Here is a 21,734-nt window from a genome sequence, read left to right on the forward strand (position 1 = left end):
GTCACACAAACCATTCCCGTTATTTAACAATGGCTGGACTTTTTCTGGACAGACTTCATATATGAAGGGGGACCCAAAAAAAGGGATTATCTTCTGGAAGGTGAGCCCCTTGTAGTACAGGCTTCCCCTACAAGGTGAGTGTTCTAGGAACCCATGTGTATAAGTGCACCAGCTGGTGTTGTTGTGAGAGGCTGGGTTCAGCTACAGTGAAATCTATTTGAAGATTCTTTCGATGCATTTGCCCACTTCATGACTGGTGATTTATGACCTGCACACACCATGCTGAGCATTCAGCAGTTTTTGATAAAAAACTTCATGACCCCCATGCCCTGCCCTCCCTATTTCTCTGATCTCATCCCAGGTAACTTTTTCTGTGTCCTGGATGAAAAAAGTCCTCAAAGGAAAATATTTTGTCAATGTGGTAGAGGTGAAAGCACTAAAAGTCACCAAAATTGATGAGTCCAAAAACTGTTTTAAGCCTTAGCTGGTATGGCTCAGTGAATTGGGCACCAGCCTGTGAACCAAAAGGTCCATGGTTTAAGTTCTGGTCAGGGTGCATGCCTGGGATGCAGGCCAGGCCCCCAGCTGGTTGCAAGAGGCAACAGATTGATGTTTCTCTCTCATACCAGTGTTTCCCTACCTCTCTTTCTCCCTCCCTTCCCTTCTCTCTGAAAATAAATTAATTTTTTTCTAACTGTTTGAACAATGGAAAAAAACATCTCAATAGGTGTATTGCATCAAATGGAGAGTACTTTGAAGGTAACTGAAGTTTAAACATGTAAGAATACACAATTTTTATAAATAAATTCCATTTGGGGGGTCCCCCCTCGTGTGTGTGTGTGTGTGTGTGTGTGTGTCTGTATGTTATAAAAAAATCAAAGTGCATAAGGTAAAAACTAAAAGTTCTTTCAAAATCCACCTTCTCAGAGTCCAAATCTTTAACAGTTTGACCTCCAGGTTTTTGGTTTTAACATATATATGACAAAAATAAGATCATTTTATACATGCTGTTTTATAGCCTCCTTTTTCCCACTCAACAATATCTCATGAAAATTTTTCACGTCAGTGAACACAGGTTCATTATATCGCAGTCTTTTTAATGCCTGCTCAGCCGGGTCAACGACACCCGTGGTTATGAAGCGGTCAGCTGTGATATGGCTGACTTGGCAATTAGGAGGTCACAGCTTCAGGGAGCAGTGAGTGGAGACCAGGCAGCCAAGGAATGAGGAAAACATGAGGGAAACGAAGAGGGAACAAGTCTAGCAGACTAGCCTTTCCAAAAAGTTGGATGAAACTTTAATACACACATACAGAATATCAGTGACAACACTGAAGCAAGTAGTCCATCTCTTTTTTTAAATATATATATTTTTTTAGAGAGAGAGGGAAAGGGAAGGAGAAAGAGTGGGAGAGAAACATCAATGTGTGGTTGCCTCTCATGGGTCCCTACTGGGGATCTGACCTGCAACCCAGGCATGTGCCCTGACTGGGAATCGAACTGGAGACCCTTTGCCTCACAGGCCCATGCTCAATCCACTGAGCTACACCAGCCAGGGCTCAAGTAGTCATTCTCTTAATAGTAAGATTATAAGTTACTTGTTTTCTTTCTTTTTATCTTTATTTTATAAGATTTCTACAATGGTCATATATCATTTTTGTATATGACCATTACAAAGCCGCTGATTTAAAACACAGCAACTAGTAGAGAACTTTGGGCTAGAAAGGTTTTTTTTCAGATAGGAGATAAGCATATTTCTAAGCTGGTACAGTAAGAAGGCGAAATAGCTGATGGACGATGGTACCTCGGGAGACAAGAGGGCTGGCTTCCATAGCACAGAGTAGGCACATGAGGCTAGGATACTTCCTTCTACTGGGACCCAAGAAGTGGGGAAACATGGATGTGGCTCCACTTCTCCCATAAATCCCCAACCACCCCTTCCATGAGTAAAGAGTTTTGGGAGAATAGTCCAGTTTGGAATAGTCCTCCCATGAGATGGAATGATGAGTTATTGGGAAGAGAAGGATTTCCAGAAAGTGATGAAGGATAGCTGAGGCTGGAGACTGTGCATGGAAGCAGAACCAGACTGCCCTGGAGTGTGACGGCCCCAGAAGCTTCCTGAGCATAGAATCCAAAATTGGATCTTCTGCTGCTGGGCACACAAAAAGCAGCAGGGTAGCTAAGGGCATGGGCCAGAGAATGGTTACAATCCTGGGCCCTGGGGTCCAGAAAAGACACAGGTGGATGCTATGGTATAAAGAAAATAAAGGTGTCAGAGAATGAGGTCTCTGTAGGGTCTCTGCAGGTAAAGTAAAAGTTGGACTGTGGCCAGAGCATACTGGAGTTTCAGATTTCAGAGGAAGTCACATGCCAATGACGGCCAGACTCAGGAGTGCCTGGTAGAAGGGGTGCCTTCTACTAAGGGTGCCTAGCTGAAGGAAGCATCGCCTCCCATGAGACAATGGGACGTGAAATGGGAGACTGCTGTCCAGCACCGAAGTCCCCCAAGAAAACAATGAAGAGAGGCAGGGAGAGTGCGGGTTATAACTGGATTGTAGGAGCCTCAAAGGAGGTGACTCTAATTCTGGCTCCAGTCCCCAGTACCAGGCTGTCTTCCAAAGGTGTACCATGGCTACAGGGAAGTCAGCGCAGCAAAGTATGAATGGCTCAGAGTGGGTGAAGCCAGAGCTCAGTGCTAGAACACACGGCGAAACTTTTCCATTTGTATATGAAGGTTAGCCCAGAGAAAGTTTAGGCTTGGGAGACTCTGGTCACCAGAACTAGCCTGTGTGTGTGAAGGAGGTGGAGAGAAAGAGGGAGAATTGAGTGACCTCTGCAAACCAAATTTCTTGACTGCAGAATGGGAAAAGTAGCAATTTGCTCCTCAATTAAGCCTTTCATAATGCTGGCAGTATGGGTTGGGAGATGCTATGTATCCCTCCAAAGATGGAGAAGGAAGGACCACCCTAGTTATCAATAAGATAGTGAATACTCCTGAATTTTGTTTAAAAAACCCAGAGGATAGCCCTGGCTGGATAGCTAAATTGGTTAGAGCATCATGCTGATACTACACCTCGGTTGTGGGTTCCATCCCCAGTCAGGACACATGCAAGAAGCAACCAATGAATGCATAATGGGTGGAACAACACATCAATGTCTGTCCGTTTGTCTCTCTCTCTCTTTCCACCCTACGTCCCCTCTCTCCCAAAAAAAGTCAATTAAAAAACCCAGATTATAATTTATTCCATTTCTCACTGTGAAGCTGGGAGGACAGAGGCTGCCACAGTGGAGAGAGTGAGACCCACGGCAGAAAGAAGACACTCAAGCCTGGCCCCAGATTAGGCCAGAGACCCGGGGCTGGTCCCAGGGCTGCCTGCTCATCAGCCCTCCCTCCTTCCCAGCATGAGCCCCTCATGCTTCATATAGAAACGGTCATTTTCTTCCTGCCTGCCTAAGATGGAAGTTTGCCCCTCTTTCTTGACCTCTGGCCCCCTTACCCACCCCAACCCTGAAGTTCCAGAACTCATGCTCATAAAGTAGCACTTCCCTGGCATTGCTATCACTGTCCTATGGTGACTCTTCTTCAGTAGCCCCTACTAGTCCTATGCCTGGCATTTGAGGTCTTGTGTCAAGCCTCCTGTCCCACTGCCCTTTGCTTCTCTACCACAGGCTGTCCTGCTTCCCACACAACTCAGCTTCACGCATGAGGTCATGTCCAGCCATCCCCTATGCTTCCAGTGCCTCTAAACCAGAGCCCTGTCAGCTCCTTTAAGTACTACTATTATCTCACATCCCATCTCTCCTGGGAAACCTTTCCAGACATCCCTGCCATGCATCCCACTGCTTAAATTCTAAACCAGTTGTTGGACACCAAGCCATCACTCATTCTCACCTAATCTGTTCCTCAGTCTCTTGTGGATGGGACTTCTAGGAGGGACCCAACACAGGCCAGGATACAGACCACTGTCTATGTTCTTGCTTAAGATGTGGATACCCTCCCAAAGGGTGGGAGAGGAGCAACTGATGTCCTTCCCCAACCAGGCTAAGCCCACAGCTTCTGTCAACCCTGCTGTCCCACAATTCCAGGAAACCTTCAGAGACTCTGGGCTGTCAGCAGAGAAGGAAGTGCAGCCCCTAGAGGAAATGCTGTGGGGAGGGAGACAGAGAAATGAAGAGAAAGGGAAAAGAAAAAGGAAGAAGAACTGGGAGGGATACTATAAACTAAAACAAGTAGCTTCCTCGAGGGAGGTCAGTACTTAACCCTATTATTTTGTTCCTAGACAAAGGTGCAGGAAAAGAGATGCCCAGAGAGAGGAACAAACTTGTTCAGAGGTGGCCAGCCAGCCAGCTAAAGGATTCCATTGGTTTGCTAGGCCAAGAAGATTCACTTTCTGTGGCCCATTCAACTAGAGACACTCCCCTCTCAGCTCTGGGAATTTTGCCTTCAGGCTCACCAAACCCAGATCAAATCTCTCAGCTAGGAAGACTTGTGTAGCCCCAACAGAATCATTTCCACCAGCAATGCCCCTGCAAGAACCATCCCCCTCTTTCAGAGAGACCTGCCCCTTGGAGGCAGAACCCATAAGGCATTGGCTGCAAAATTCTCCACACTCCCCCACCCCATGGGCTCACGTGGCAGGTCCGGAAAAGCCTTGCTTAATTCCCACCTCTATATCTCTGCCCATACCATTACCCAGGAATGCCTCCTCTTGCCTCTCCTCCCATCCAAAGTTCACCACCTCCAGGAAGTTTCTTATTTACTCGCTCTTGCCTCCTTTTCTCCTTGTGTCCTCAGGACAGTCTGCCTTGCTCTCCCTAAACTCCCCATCTCGCAGCTGGGGCATTAGAGTTGAAACCACCTAAGATGAATTCTCATTCTCTACTTGGTTCTCCCAACCTCCAGACCTGGAGCTCCCGGAGGCAGGGGTAGGGGCAGGTTCCCAAACACCTCGCCCTCATCCCCGTGTCCGACTCCTGCGGACTCCTTTGGGTGTTATGCGGAACACCCAACAAACCGCCCCAGCCGGGCCGACCCCAGGCTCAAGCCAATGAATGCACCCATCCCACAAACCCTGAGGTGGCTCAGACCAGCCTTCCAAAGGTCGGTCGCTCGGGGAGGCGGAGGGGAAGGGAGGGCAGGTAATAACCTGGGCCCACCTGCAGTCGCCTCTTGTGGGGAAGGACCCAAAGGAGGCCACGGTGACCCCATCTCCAGCCTCCCCCATCCCGGATCGCGTGTACCATCCCCAGGGGGAGGAAGGAGGACGGTTTCCTGGGAACTCCAGGTGGGGGTGGGGGGAATGGAGGACCCAAGGCCCAGGCTCCAGAATCCAGAAGCTTGACGTCACCCAAGACAAGGGTTCCCTCTGAGGGAGCTGGAGCTGGGGATCGTGGGGATTGGAGGACCTAGGGTCACCCAGGACACTCTTCCCCCGCTCTAAACAAGGAAGGTGACCTCGACTCTCCACCTCTCCAGCATCTTGGCCTGCCCCTTACATACAAAGGCGAAGCGCAAGGTACAAACCTAGACAGGGGGTGACCACCTCTCGCCCTGCGCTCAGCTTCCCTGAATAGCCCTTCTCCGAGTCTTCTGGCCCGAACTCACCCGCAGCTGTCTCTCCGCTGCTGAAAGGCCAAGGCGCTGCCCAGCGCTGCGCTGCACCGGCGATGCGGCGCAGAGCCCGCCAAGCAAGAGCCTCTTAAGAGCCGGGATGGGGGAGCGCGCGCGCCTCCGGCCAGTTCCACGCGCGCGCGCTTCCCCGCACCGCCCCCGCCTGTAGGAGCTCTCGCGAGACTCCCGTGCCGCCCCTAAGGCCGCTATCCCTGCTCTCGCGAGAATGAAGCACCTTATAGGAGCTATCCGAGGTCCTAAGTCCTGTCTCCGGCCAGGTCAGGTGGCCGGCGGCACCGCAGGGATCAGAGCATGGCGAGTACTTGGAGAAAGAGACCCAGGAATGGGAGCCTGGTACCAGCAGCCAGGACCTCAGCTTCCAAATCTGTAAACTGAGGAAAATAGCCTCCTATGTCAGTTCCAGCAGCCTCTGGGATTTACCAGAAAGGAGTTTTGTGAGCGAGAGAGCATGGTGACTGATGAAGGTCCTTCAGATCCACAGGTCCAAAGTGACAGCAATGGGATGGGAATATGGAAGCTCAGAGATGAGACATGAGGAGACAGAGATGAGACATAGACAGACACGAATACACAGATCCACGGAAAGATAGACATAGACAGGCAAGAGACGAGAGCCGCGAACATGGAGTCATTAGAAACATGGGGAGACAGAGTTACGGAAACAGGAAGTATCAAGATTTGGAGAGAACAAAGACGTGGAAAGACGGAGAAAAGAGAACGTGATGAAATGAGAAGAAGAGAAGAAACAGGGACAGGCAACCTACACGAAGGAATAGAAAGAGAGAGGCTGAGAGAGAGAAAGAATGAAAGAGACCGTGATATGCAGAAATGAACACCTAAAAAGATTAGAGACCAGGATAAACGTTAAAATAAAACCCATAACCAATGATGGTTGAGAGATACCCACTTGGAGAGATGGGGCTGGGAGGGAAAGACAAGCTTGTATTGTGAGTCGTGTTTACAGTGTAAGCCTCCTGTGGGATCTCTCCAGCCAGGACCACCCTCTGTCCTGCCAGCCAATGGTCCCTGCAGTCCACAGTGCCCTCTGCCCACACCATCCCAGGCCTGGAAGGGGGCCTCAGTGAGTGGGACACAGTGCAGGGATTCTTTGCCCAGAATAAAAGCCCATTGTCTTACTCCAGCCTGCTGGGAGTTGGGCCTCACTCCCACAGCTGTACTGGAAAGGGGGTTGGAGGGAAAAAAAAAAGCAGACAAGAACTAGTGAGGGAGAGACAAGGGAGGGAGCCTCAGAGACTGTGGAAGTTGGGGCGGGAAGCAAAATCTAGCCACCAAACCAATCATGGGTGAAGAGTCCTGGTCTTTGGACAGGATAACAGGGTCCTGCTGTTGATCCTGTCTCTAGTTCACCTGCATGGTCACTGCTGTCTATCCATGCTATAATGCAAGCTTTAGCCTATTTACAGAGCTGTGAGGAGGACCCAATGACATGATGACTGGGCATCTGAGGAGGTTACCAAGCATGGCCCCTACAGAAGAGATTTTGGGAGTCCAAATGAGCCTCCAGAAAGAAAAGTTCACATGAGCCTTCAGGAGAGGAGTCTAAGGTGCATATTGAAGCCTCCTCACCTGTAGTAAATGTCACATACAGTCACATGCCTTTCACCAAAGCTTGTCTTATGACTAATGCATGGGTGTCAGAGATGTCTGGGACCCACATAGAACTTACAGGAGATATTTTGTGGTTCATGCAGGTCCTATAGGATATGTTTGTGTTCCCATTTGATAACCAAAGATGACTTTTCCCCAATCTGGAGAATTGGAAATACCTCCTGTTCGACTAACAATGGTTGCAGAAAAGTACCCAGGTCCAAAGACAGAAGTCCATCTTTGTCTCAGTATATCACATCTTCGGAATTCGAGTCAAGGGGAGGGAACAATGCTTCAGTAGTGACAGTTATTTAAGCAAATTTTTATTCAGCAAGCATTTGCTGATTACCTACTATTAGAAACAGCACAGTGCAATGCTTAACAATATGGACCTACAAGGCAAACTGCCTGTCCCTTCCAGCTGTGTGAGGTACTCATCCTTATTGAACTTTAGTTTTCCACATATGCAAAATAAGGATGATGATAATAGGACCTATGTCTTAGAGGTCTTGTGAGGATGAAGGGAATTAACACGTGCAGACCTGTGTAACCTATGGGTCAGTTCCTGGTACACAGTAAGTGTTTAATAAGTACAAGTTCATACTGTGTGCCAGGTTCTGGGGACATGTCATGGTTTTCCTATGGTGGAGGGTGGGAATGAAAGGGCCTGAGCCAAATTATGCAATAACTATTTAAAGTTTCTTATTCTCAAATGTGAATGTCGCGTAAACTCATATATCATTCACCAAAGTATGTCTTATGACTAATGCATAGGTGAGAGAGAGACATGTTCCCTCTAGAGGATGCAAGGCCTGACAGCGAGGCAGTTTAATCCGATTTCAAGGAGGGAGCAAGTAACTGGCAGCAGTAATCCAATCACCCACAGGGCCAGCTTCAGACTGTTTGTCTTTTCCTGCCTAGCTATGGCTGAATGAGGCATGTCCACCCAAGGGTCTCTGGGAAGAGAATATCTATGTTACGGGCCAGTAAATGATGGAAAAGAACAGAGAACTAGCATTTACTGAACCCTTAATACATTTGAGTGAGATGTGAAGCCTCATCACTATCCCATGAATAAGTGCTTCCCCTCCCCCCATCTTGTAGATGAGGAAAGTGAAGCTCAGAAAAGGAAAAGTGATCTGCCCAAGGAAATAAAATAGATGTATCTTAGAAATGGAAGAACAAGTATCTTTACATTGGGTTTCCCCAGAAGCAGATACTGAGATAACAATGTGAGTACAAATGATCTATTTGAGAGATGATCACAGGAAGCACTAATGAAGGAAGTTGAAACGAAGAAGTAAAAGGAAACTAATTCAGGATGCAATAATGAGCAGGCTACATGGAGGGACATGGGTACCACCAGGACACAGTCTGGAAATACAACACAATTGTCCCACCAAAGAAATGAGGAGACTAAAGGTTGAGGGTGCTCATGGCACTTGCAGACTTCCCTGTGTGTCTTCTCAGTAAAGAAAGGGGTTTCTCTGAGCATAGATTTCTCAGTAAGAGAATCTCAAGGGGCTTACAATAAAAAAGCCATCAGAAATGTCTAAGGGGGCACGAGAAGTGTACTATGTAGTAGCACCCACTACAACCAAGATCTGAAAACCTAAGTCTTGTCTGCCTCTCAAGTCACATCATGCTGCTTGCAAGGTAACCTGTTAGTCCTGTGGAAATTTGCAGTATAGAAACTCCTTTCTTAACAAAGAGCTGCCTGCTACCCCCTACCCCATGTCCCAGGTTTTGTGAGATGCCAAGTCCCTGACACTTAGTATGTATACAAGATGCACAGCACTGAGTGTACAGTGACACACATTCTTGCCTGCAGAGCCATGGCAACGTCAGACCACTTTGTCCAGTCTACTCAATACCCAGGTAAGCAACCCAGAAGCTCAGAGAGTTCATCCCAGACCTTCCCATACAGCGTCTCTACCCTGCACACCTCCTCCCCACCACCCCACTCCCTGTGTTTGTTTTCTCTCCCCTGCCAGAAAGGAACTTCCCAAAGTTCTCCTACAGAAGTTCCCCTACAGAATGGGAGAAAATACTTGTGTCTAGAATATATGAAAAATTCATACAAGAAAATAATAATAAGACAAATAACCCACTTTTAAAATGGGCAAAGGATCTGAAAAGAATATCTTATCTCCAAATAAGATACGTAGATGGTTGCCCTGACTGGCGTAGCTCAGTGAATTGAGTGCAGGCCTGCGAACCACACAATCGCGGTTCGATTCCCAATCAGGGCACATGCCTGGGTTGCAGGCCAGTTCCCAGCAGGGGACTCATGAGAGGCAACCATACATTGATAATTCTCTCCCTCTCTCCTTCCCTTCCCCTCTAAAGATAAATAAATAAAATCTTTTAAAAAAATAGCCTGCTTTAAAAAAAGATACATAGATGGTTGATAAGCACATGAAAACATGCTCAACATCATTAACCATCAGAGAAAGGTAAACCAAAACCACAATGAGATACCACTTCACATCCATTAGAAGGGTTACAGTAAAAAAGACAGATAATAAGTATTAATAGGGACGTGGAGAAATTGAAATCCACATACACTACTAGTAGCAATGTAAATGGTGCAAGCCACTTTGAAAAGCATTCAGACAATTCCTCAAAAAGTTAAACATAGCATTATTGTTTGACCTAGCAATTCTACTTCTAGGTACATACCCAAAAGAAATAAAAATATATGTTCACAAAATACTTGCAAATTCATTGCAGCTTTATTCTTAGTAGTTAAAACTGGAAACAGCCCTGGCTGGTATGTCTCAGTGGATTAAGTGCAGGCCTGTGAACCAACAGGTCACCGATTCGATTCCCAGTCAGGGTGCATGCCTGGGTTGCAGGCCAGGTCCCCAGTACAAACCTGGGACATGGGGTAGGGGATAGCAGGCAGCTCTTTGTTAAGAAAGGAGTTTCTATACTGCAAATTTCCACAGGACTAACAGGTTACCTTGCAGACAGCATGATGTGACTTGAGAGCCAGACAAGACTTAGGTTCAGATCTTGGTTGTAGAAAGTGATACTACACAGGACACTTCCCGTGCCCCCTTAGATATTTATTTTTTTTATATTTTATTTATTTTTAGAGAGAGGAGAAGGGAAGGAGAAAGAGAGGGAGAGAAACAATGTGTGGTTGCCTCTCATGTGTCCCCTACTGGGGACCTGGCCTGCAACCCAGGCATGTGCCCTGACTGGGAATCGAACTGGCAACCCTTTGCTTCACAGGCCCGCGCTCAATCCACTGAGCTACACCTGCCAGGGCACCCCTTAGATATTTCTGATGGCTTCTTATCGTAAGGCCTTGAGATTTTCTTACTCGAGAGGCAACCACATATTGATATTTCTCTTTCTCCCTCCCTTCCCCTTTGTCTAAAAACAAACAAACAAACAAACAAATAAATTTTAAAGAAGTGTTTCCCAGTCAGGCACAAGCCTGGGTTGCAGGCCAGGTCCCCAGTAGGGGCCACATGAGAGGCAACCACACGTTGATGTTTCTCTCTCTCTTTTTGTCTCTCCCTTCCCCTCTTTCTAAAAATACATAAATAAAATCTTAAGAAAAAACAAGTGCTGGTTTTTAAAAAAAAAAACTGGAAACAGCCATCAACAAGAGAATCAATAACCAAATTATTGTGTATTCATACAATGTAATAGGATTCAACAATAAAAATGAGTGTGTAACTGGTAAATATAAGAATCAATCTAAAATACAGCATATTAAAATAAAATAAAATAAAATATATTGAGCACAATACACCAGACCAAGAAATACATGATTCCATTTATATAAAGTTCAAGAAGAGGAAAATTAACATGATAGAAGTCAGAATAGTGGTTGCTAGGTGGGTGTGGTGGTGCATAGATTGATTGGAAAGAGACAGAAAAGAAATTTCTGGGGTGATGGAAATATTCTAGATCTTGTTTTGGATGGTCATTACAAGGTATATAAAATTGTCAAAATTTATCAAAAAATTAGGAAAAATTAAGATTTGTGCATTTTGTTCTATGTAAATTATAATTCAGTAAGGCAATGTTAGCTTTTTATTTTTATTTTTATTTTTTTAAATACATTTCTTTATTTAGTTACTTTTCAAGTACATGTTTTTTGTCTATTTCTCCCATCCCACCCCCCCCCCGCCCCGTCTCCCCACCTCCCTCCCATTTCCTCCCCCCCAGTCCTCATCCCTGTGTCTTTCATACTTGTTCCTCAAAATCCCTCCCCATTTTTCCCCTTAAATTCCCTTCCCTCTCCCCTCTGGTCGCTGCCCACTTGTTCTCTATTTCAGTGTCTTTGTTTTTATTCTGTTTGCTTGTTTGTTTTGTTGTTTAGCTTCCTGTTAAAGGTGAGATCATATGGTATTTGTCCTTCAATGCCTGGCCTATATCACTCAGCATAATGCTTTCCAGTTCCACCCATGTTGTTGCAAAGGGTAGCAATGGTAGCTTTTTAAAAACAGGAATAATTGGGCCACTTGAGTCTAGGCAACAAGGACAATTGCCTGCATATGAAGCCATAGTCAACCTTCTACCCGCAGTGCCTCCAGTACACCACTTGGGGGCAGTCATTCCCACAGTGACTAACACTTGACAGAGCTAATTGTCCACCTACTAGGTTGCTCTGCTGGCAGCTAGAAGTGTGAGCACTGGGTAGCCTGCTGGCCAACACACAGCTTCATCCTTACAACCTCTTCTGGCCTAGCTAGCACCCACTTCTCACCTGGCAAGTTAGAATAGGAGTGCCCATCCAAACCTGCTCCCACTAGCCCAGAGAAAAAAACACTCTTCACAAGTCCCAGCCTGGGACTGGTAAGCAATGACCTGGGATACTGGTGAAACCTTGCACACCAAATCAGCAGGACACTTTCCCCTCCTCAACTCCTTGACCACTTACATATATGGCAAAGTCAGTCTTGCTTTGACCTCCACTATCTCCCTCCCCCCCCCCCTCAGCCTGACACCTTCTACTCTGGCAACCACCCCCCTTCCCAAATCCTCAGCCACCCCTGAGTGCCCAGCACTGGCAGAGCTTTGTATTTGGTGTGAATCCTCTTCACTCCAGCACTATCCCTAACTGGAATCCCAGATTTTCCCCATGTATTTGCTCCTCCTCCCATGATCCCCCTCCAAAACTGGTCCCATGGCAAGACATGCTGATACGTACCCTTCTGATTCATGTCCAAAAGTGCATAACCTAAATCTAATCATGAGAAAACATCACACAAGCCCAAACTGAGAAACATTCTTTGTTTGTGTGTATAAAGTTTTCATAAAGAAGAAATTATAATTAATATGTAATAATAAAAATGTTGCCCTGACCAGTGTGATTCTGTTGGTTAGAATGTCATCCCATAAACTGAAAGGTCATGGGATCAATTCCCAGTCAGGGCACAATGCCTAGGCTAAGAGCTTGGTTTCTGTTGGGGTGCGTACGAGAGGCAACTGATGGAGGCTTCTCTCTCACATGTTTCTCTCCCTCTGTCTTTCCCTCTGTCTCTCCCTACCTTCCCCTTTCTCTAAAATCAGTAAGCATGTCCTCAGGTGAGGATAATAACTCACTAACTAAATAATAAATAAATAAATAAATAAATAAATAAATAAATAAATAAATAAATAAAATGTTTAAAAATTTTTAAGAGAAGACATGAAAATTTATTCGGATTAATTTATTTGAACTCATATCGAAGAAAAAACAATCAACTTCAGGATTAGAAATAGAAATGCAGTCTTGCTTTTGGGTCGGGTTGGATCGTACAAGCCTGACTGACAAGAGTACTAATAGCTTTGAGAAATTACTAAATTCGCCGAAAAATTCTCTCCTCTCTTTCTCCTTCCCTTCCCCTCTCTCTAAAAATAAATAAATAAAATATTTAAAAAAAAAAAGAAATTACTTAAATTCGGTATATTCAAGTATACATCAAGTTCACACTCGTTTTATACAGAATTTATCCAATTTCAGCAAAGTTAACATAATTTAAGTAAAGCTCCTTGAGTTTTATATTCTCTCAACTCTGAAAGCTTAGATTTCTTTTTAAATATATTTTATTGATTATGCTATCACAGTTGGCTCATTTTCTCCCCTTTACTCCCCTCTGCCCTGCACACCCCCTCCCACCGGCATTCCCCACCCCCCAACACACACTTTAGTTCATGTCCACCGGTCATACTTATAAGTTCTTTGGCTTCTACATTTCCCATACTATTCTTAACCTCCCCCTGACTATTTTGTACCTACCATTTATGCTACTTATTCCCTGTACCTTTTCCCCCATCCCCCCACTTCACTAATAACTCTCCATGTGATCTCCACTTTTGTGATTCTGTTTGTGTTCTAGTTGTTTGCTTAGTTTATTTTTGTTTTTAAGCTTGGTTGTTGATAGTTGTAAGTTCGTTGTTATTTTACAGTTAATATTTTTGATCATCTTCTTTTTTTTAGATAAGTCCCTTTAACATTTCATGTAATAAGGGCTTGGTAATGATGAACTCCTTTAACTTGACCTTATCTGGGGAGCACTTTACCTACCCTTCCATTCTAAATGATAGCTTTGCTGAATAGAGTAATCTTAGATGTAGGTTCTTGCCTTTCATGATTTTGAATATTTTTTTCCAGCCACTTCTTGCATGTTGAAAGCTTAGATTTGATTATAACCACTGCAAAGTGGTTACAAGCATAGCTCAGAAATATTGCAGGCTTGGTTCCAGACCACCATAATAAAGGACTATTCACAATAAAGTCACATGAATTTGGAGGGTTCTCGATCATATAAAAAGTATGTTTACACTATCCTGTAGCCTATTAAGTGTGCAATAGCGCTCTGTATTTAGAAAATATATCCCTTAATTTTAAAATGCTTTATTGTTAGAAAATGCTAACCATCATCTGAGCCTTGACAAAGATCACTGAAGAAAAATCATTTTAACAAATATAATAATGAAAAGTGTGAAATATTGTGTGAATTATCAAGATGTGGCACAGAGCCCTGGCTGGTGTGGCTTAGTGGATTGAGTGCTGGCCTACAAACCAAAGAAAGGGTCGCCAGTTTGATCCCCAGTCAGAGCACATGCCTGGGTTGTGGGCCAGGTCCGCAGTAGGGGGCACATGAGAGGCAACCACACATGGATGTTTCTCTCCTCTTTCATCCTCCCTTCCCCTCTGTCTAAAAATAAATAAAATACATTTTTTAAAACATGTGACACAGAGACACTAAGTGAACAAACGATATTGGGGGGGAAGTGCCAATATTATTGCTCAACACAGGGTTGCCACAAACTTTGTGTCTAAAACACCCAGTATGTGTAAAGTACAATAAAGTGAAGCACAATAAAACTAGGTGTGTCTGTATCTTTACTTCCTACAAATATAATTAACTTTTGAAATAGCCTGGGCAAACATTAATTTTACATAAACCTTCTTAAGGGTAGGAGGAAATTGCAACTCTTCATCTAATTGCAGTGTCTAAACCATAAGTTCAAATTATACTGTTATCTCTATTGTTATATCAAGCCAAGAACACCTATTACAGACTAAAAGAAGAGAGTGTGAATTTGCAGGGCCCACTAAATGAATACTTTGAAAACCTATTACTTCACATCAGTACTTAATACCTGTACAGAAATTATTTTCAAATGTGCTCCAAAGGTTACATTTTAACTGAAGAATCAACCTTCAGAAGTGAAGTGACAAGTATTACCTACATTTTATATGCTAGGAAATGAAGGCGAAGAAAGATTTAGGATTGAATAGTCTATCCAAAATTAAAAAGTAAATTAAAAACATGCTCTGGCTTTAGTTAAGATCCATGTGCCCTAAATCTCTTTTTATTGGGTCATATCCATTAGTCTACATTTCTACCTAGAAGCCAATCCATTTCAAAAAGTTACCTCTGTTTCATGTTGAGCATCTCAGTGTGTTAGAGCACTAGAGACAGACCCTTGTAGTGTTGCTCATTTCTAGCAGATCATTCAGAAAGAAAAGAAAACTTTATGTTTATTGTTCATTCTTCAGAAATAAAAAATGAATGTCTAACTGATTACATTAAGATCAAAATGAAAAAGATATTTTTTCCAAAGTAGAAACAGTAATCTGCTTGACTTAAAATCTCTTATTCTTTGGGCATCAAATTACCTAACAGACAGGCTATTTTAAACTTAAACAGCATTTTCTTCATGTTGTCCCCAGAAATGTCTCGTAATTATTATAAGTCCACTTTCCTGTGAAATCTGATCTACCAAAATCAATACATAACCAATTTGACTCTGATTATAGCTAAAAATGACAAAAAAGATTTTCAAAGAAAGCAGAGAGTATAGTTATAAGACTCAGGTCTCAAAGTTCTTGTTTTATAAGAAGAAAGCTCTCTATCATGTGGATCTATAAAAATGATCCCAAATTCAGAGAAACATTCTAAAAAATAACTGACCAGTATTCTCCGAAAATGATCGTCCCAACTTTCAGTCACCCAAGCAAGACTCCTGGAAGGCAAATCCTGCAAATTCTGCTTCCCTGTATCTTTAGAATCAATTCTTCCTTCTGCACCTCCACACCCATACCTCGTCATCTCTGCAGTCATCTCCCCAGGGGTATCGCTCTCCAGTCCTTGCCCACCCTCTCCAGCCATCCTCCTCCTAGCAGCCACAGGGATCACAATCACGCCACACTTGAATTTAGGACCCTCCTGAGGCTCCCTGCGGTTCCTATGGATATACACCTCTCCCTGGCTTGGCTCACAGACCTTCTGACCTCACCCCTGGCTGCTTCTTCAGCCTCATGTTTTGCACACTTTCCCCTACAGGCTCTCCAGCCACCCAGAGATGCTTGCAGTTCTAAGAATCAGATTCTCTTTCACCTCCTTGCTCTTGCACATGCTCTTCTATCCTCTCTCCCACTCCCCTAACATGTTCCTGTGTCCTTGCCTGAAAAGTCTTACTCTCAAGTGAAGAAGATCTCTCAAGCCAAAGCTGCTATTTCCTCACTCTCCAGGTGCCAGAGGGCCAGGAAGAGCACCCCCATGCCCTGCTGCTTTCCCTCTTGCCTGCAGGCATTCCACACCTTATGTCCCTCAGCTTCCTCTGTCCCTATCATGTCTGTCCACAGCTGGACTTTGCTCATGTTGTTCCTCTGGCCGGCTGATTCCTACTCATCCCCTGAGTGCCCACATGCATCCCACATCCTCTGGACACCTCCCTAGACCAGCTGCCTCTGCCTGTGCTCTGTGCCTTCCTTCCCTCCCCCACAGTGCTACATTGTTACCTAGGTGCCTGAATCTGGACGAGACTGAGTTTGGGGGCAGGGGTGAAAGAGCCGGCACATTGTCACCCTACTGCCAGTCTCAGGGAAAGGAGACCTTGGTTGCCTGGTGTGATTGGTAAATGTTTAATGACCAGCTCTTTAGAAAAAAATGTATACATAAATGTACAAAGATTTATTATGTTTTCCTGATATAAAAGATGGTAACACACAACCTACAGATAATAAAATATGCAATACTTTTCATTATAAATTCCATATAGCCAATTGCTTGTCACAGAATGTTTTCATTGGTTTTCCCCAGCCTGCGGTTGAAAGTGATGAATGAGTGCAGATAATTAATAAAACAGTAAATCAAGCTCTGTATTTGTAAGTGCTTGCAGATTTTTGTGACGTTAAATAGTTTCACCATGGATGATTTTGAGCTACCAACACAATGTCACCAAGTGCCGAGTTGGGCAAAGATGCACCAAAGCCCACCACTGCACGGAGTTTCCACCACACGGATACAAGAAACATAAAAAACTTCAACACCATGAGTAGTTATATGGCATAAAGTCATTAGAAAGTGATAAGTTAATACAATTAAATTTTTAATAAAGCCTGTGTTTAACGACCAGATCACAACATTGAAAATTTAACAACTGGCTCTCACAAGCCGGTGTGAGCTGCTTCCAGAACATCACTAGCCCCCAATTTCTTCCCCAGAACCAACTTGCTGCCACTCTAAGAGACTTCTGGGGTCAATGGGTGACTCACCCAACATGCTGAGCTTACGACTCCTCCTCACACCAGTGAGCTCATTCTCTCCTGGAGCCAGTCGCCTATTTCCATAGCTGCACCACGGGTCTTACCATCATCAGGGTCAGTTTTACCCGAGAATGCCATCCTCCCTTCTTGTGTCTATACTACAGCCTCCTCTTCCAGTCTTCTCAGCACCCCCCATATGTCCTTCAACCTAGAAGGACATCATTTCCTGAGCCCTGTTTATTAGCCAACTTCTAGTCCCTGGAATATCCCCTCCTCTCTACTCATCCTTCAGTTGGATTATACTCAAGCCTTTCACCTGGGTATAGAGTAATTGCACAATAAAGAAATTTACATTAAATATTATTATTTCAGTAGAAGCCCTCTTATCAAATTCAACTGAGACCAAACGTTGGTCAATTAAACAAAGAGTCAGAAGTATCATTTAAAATTATATGTATTTAGGTTTTTTGTTTTTTCCCTTTTTTTATCGTAGTGCAATTACAGTTGTCCCCATTTCCCCCATTACTCTCCCCTACACTATCCACCCCCACCTCCCACATTCAATCCTCCGCTCCCTGATGCCTTTGTCCATAGGTCCTTTATACATGCTCCTTGACGACCCTTCCCCTTCTTTGCCCCATTACCCACCTCCCCACTTCTGGTTACTGTCACTTTGTTCTTTCTTTTTTTAAGATTTTATTTATTTATCTTTAGAGGGGAAGAGGAGAGAGGGAGAGAAACATCAACGTATGGTTGCCTTTCGTGTGTCCCCTGCTGGGAACTGGCCTGCAGGGAACTGGCTTGCAACCCAAGCATGTGCCCTGACTGGGAATTGAACCGAGATTGTCTGGTTCACAGGCCCGAGCTCAATCCACTGAGCTACACCAGCCAGGGCACTTTGTTCCTTATTTCAATGTCTCTGGTTATATTTTACTTGTTTGTTTGTTTTGTTGATTGGCTTCCACTTATAGGTGAGATCATACAGTGTTTGTCTTTCACCACCTGGTTTATTTCACTTAGCATAATGCTCTCCAGATCCATCCATGCTGTGGTGAAGGGTAAGAGCTCCTTCTTTCTTTCTGATGCATAGTGTTCCATCCTGTAAATGTACCATTGGTTTTTGATCCACTCATTCACTGATGGGCACTTAGGCTGTTATCTGCACTTGGCTATTATAAATTACGCTGCTGTGTACATTGGGGTGTATAGTTCTTTTGAATTGGTGTTTCAGGGTTCTTAGGGTATAATCCCAGCAGTGGAATTACTAGATCAAAAGGCAGTTCCATTTATTGTTTTTTGAGGAAATTCCGTACTGTTTTCCACAGTGGCTGCACCAGTCTACATTCCCACCAACAGCGTACTAGGTAGGGTTCCCTGTTCTTCACAGCCTCGCCAGCACTTGCTGTGTGTTAATTTGTTTGTAATGGCCATTCCAACTGGTGTGAAGTGGTATCTCAGTGTGGTTTTAATTTGCAACTGTCTGACTAGTGATGCTGAGCATCCTTTCATGTGTCTATGGGCCCTGTGTATGTCCTCCTTGGAGAAGTGTCTGTTCAGGTCCTTTGCCCATTTTTTTTCTTTTTTTAGGAGAAGGGACCTGTTGCATTCCTGCTTTTTGTGACCCTGGGTCTCACCTGGAGTGGAGCGGATTGCTCCTACTGCTGGTCCTCCCCAGAGGCAGCTTTCCGTTCCTGCCAGCAGAGGAGGGTGGCCCACACTTAGGCCCTTCTCCAACTGCTGCTCCCTGTCTGAAATGTTTGGGAAAAATTCAGTTCATTAATGACATTCTTTTTTTTTTTTAAGATTTTATTTATTTATCTTTAGAGGGGAAGGGAAGGAGAGAGGGAGAGAAATATCAATGTATGGTTGCCTCTCATACATCCCCTACTTGGAACTGGCTTGCAACCCAGGCATGTGCCCTGACTGGGAATCGAACCGCAGTTCTTTGGTTCACAGGCCCGTGATCAATCCACTGAGCTACACCAGCCAGAACCCCCACTTTTTAATTGGATTGTTTGTCTTTCTGGCTTGGAGTTATGCAAGTTCTTTATATATTTTGGAGATCAAACACTTGTCTGAGGTATCATTGATAAATATATTTTCCCATATGATTTGTTCCCTTTTCATCTTGCTGACATTTTCTTCAATACTGTCTTAAGACATAAAACATGCTAACTTGCCAATTTTTTAATGCAATGCCAAGCCTTTGCTTTGGGTCTGTTGATTGGAATTCCATATTTCTTTTCTTGCATAATGATACCCATAAAAATTGTCTAGTCTTCCAGGTACTATAAAGTGAGTGAGAACTTAAGGACACTTGCAAAGCAATCTGATTGCAAACTCTTGGGTTTATATAGTTTTCCAAATATTTGACAGTGGTTTCTCAAGACAAGCTCAACAGCTTTTTTTTTAATCCTATTTTTACTTCTCTTTTTAATGTTATTTTATTACAATCATCCCATTTCCCTCATGCCAATCCTATTTTTAAGTATATTTTATTGATTATGCTATTACAATTGTCCCATTTTTTCTTTCCTTTATTCCCTTCCACCCTGCACCTCCCTACTCCCACCATCATTGCCCCCCACCTTAGTTCATGTCCATGGGTTATACATATAAGTTCTTTGGCTTCTCCATTTCCCATACTATTCTTAACCTCCCCCTATACATTTTGTATCTACCATTTATGCTTCCTATTCCCTGTACCTTTTCCCTTTCTCCCCCACTCCCCTCCCTACTGATAACCCTACATGTGATTTCCATTTCTGTGATTCTGTTCCTCTTCTAGTTGTTTGCTTAGTTTGCTTTCATTTTTGTTTTGTTTTCGGTTCAGTTGTTGATAGTTGTGATTTGTTGTCATTTTACTGTTCATATTTTTGATCATCTTTTTTTTTTCTTAAATAAGTCCCTTTAACATTTCATATAATAAGGGCTTGGTGATGATGAACTCCTTTAAATTGACCTTATCTGGGAAGCACTTTATCTGCCTCTCTACTCTAAATGATAGCTTTTCTGGATGGAGTAATCTTGGATGTAGGTCCTTGCCTTTCATGACTTGGAATACTTCTTTCCAGCCCCTTCTTGCCTGTAAGAAATCAGCTGATAATCTTATGGAAACTCCTTTGTAGGTAATTGTCTCCTTTTCTCTTGCTGCTTTTAAGATTCTCTCCATATCTTTAATCTTGAGTAATATAATTGCAATGTTCCTTGGTGTGTTCCTCTTTGGGTCCAACTTCTTTAGGACTCTCTGGGCTTCCTGGACTTCCCAGAAGTCTATTTCCTTTGCCAGGTTGGGAAAGTTCTCCTTCATTATATTTTTCAAATTAGTTCGATTTTGTGCTCTTCCTCTTCTTCTGGCATCCCTGTGATTTGGATGTTGGAACATTTAAAGTTTTACTGGAGTTTCCTAAGCCTCTCCTAATTTTTTTGTATTCTTCTTTCTTCATTCTGTTCTGACTGAATGTTTACTTCTTTCTTCTGCTCCAAATTGTTGATTTGAGTCCTGGTTTCCTTCCCTTCACTGATGGTTCCCTGTATATTTTTCTTCATTTCACTTTGCATAACCTTCACTTCTTCCTCTATTTTGCAACCATGCTCAACCATGTCTGTGAGTACCCTGATTACCAGTCTTTTGAACTCTGCATCTGATAAGTTGGCTATCTCTTTGTCACTCAAAAGATCACTGGAGTTTTGATCTTTTTTTTTTTCATTTGGGCCATATTGCTTTGTCTTGGAGCACCTGTTACATTGTAAGGGGCAAAGCCTTAGATATTCACCAGGGTGGGGCAACCCATGTCACTGCACTGTGGCACTGTATGTGGGGGAGGGGTCAGAGAGGGAACAATGGTAATGGTTCTTGCTTGGTTCTCAGCTGGCTTTCAGTCACTTCCCCACTTCCTACCAGCAACTTGGGCCCTTCTGGTACTGCTTCCTGGGTGGGTGGGTTTGTGTATGTTCTAGGACGCTGTGGGTCTCTCCAACAAACTCTCCTGTAAGGCTAGGAGTTTCTCCCACTGTTGCAAACCCCACATGTTTTTATAGCCAGAGGTTTTGAGGCTTTCTTTTTCCATGCTGGAACTCTGGGTTGCATGACTCGTTTTGCTTCCAAGTTGTTCCTCCCGGTTTATTCACATGTAAATGTGAGACTTCCAGTTACTGTCGCCAGCCTGGTCACTAGCCCCTGCCTTGCCTTGAGTCTTCTCTGCCCCAGCTGCCTGTCTCCACCCCTCCTACCAGTCTGGATGAATGTTTCTTCTTTAACTCCTTGGTTGTCAGACTTCCAAACGGTTTGGTTTTCTGGCAGTTCTGGTTGTTTTTAGTCTTTAAATTCATTGTTGTCCTTCTTTTGCTTATGCAAAGAGGCAAAGTATATCCACCTACACCTACTTGTTGGCCAGAAATCATCAATCCTATTTTTAATTGTGGTTAAAAATATGCAACAGGCCTGGCTGGTTTGGCTCAGTGGATTGAGCACCAGCCTGAAAACCAAG

The 21,734-nt window shown here is 43.9% G+C and overlaps 1 protein-coding gene across 2 annotated transcripts in view; it reads right to left on the reverse strand.

The window, feature by feature from the left end:
- Positions 1 to 5,748, reverse strand: part of SCAMP5 (secretory carrier membrane protein 5) — a 28,036-nt gene extending 22,288 nt beyond the window's left edge. For both annotated transcript variants that reach the window (XM_037141684.2, XM_037141683.2), the window contains exon 1: positions 5,604 to 5,748. The gene's annotated coding sequence lies outside the window, so the exon portion shown is untranslated. The remainder of the gene's footprint in view (positions 1 to 5,603) is intronic.
- Between the last annotated feature and the right edge of the window lie 15,986 nt (positions 5,749 to 21,734).

The sequence above is a fragment of the Artibeus jamaicensis genome, unplaced genomic scaffold (assembly GCF_021234435.1).
Source record: "Artibeus jamaicensis isolate MK-2021 breed Jamaican fruit bat unplaced genomic scaffold, CSHL_Jam_final scaffold_286, whole genome shotgun sequence".
NCBI lineage: Eukaryota > Metazoa > Chordata > Mammalia > Chiroptera > Phyllostomidae > Artibeus > Artibeus jamaicensis.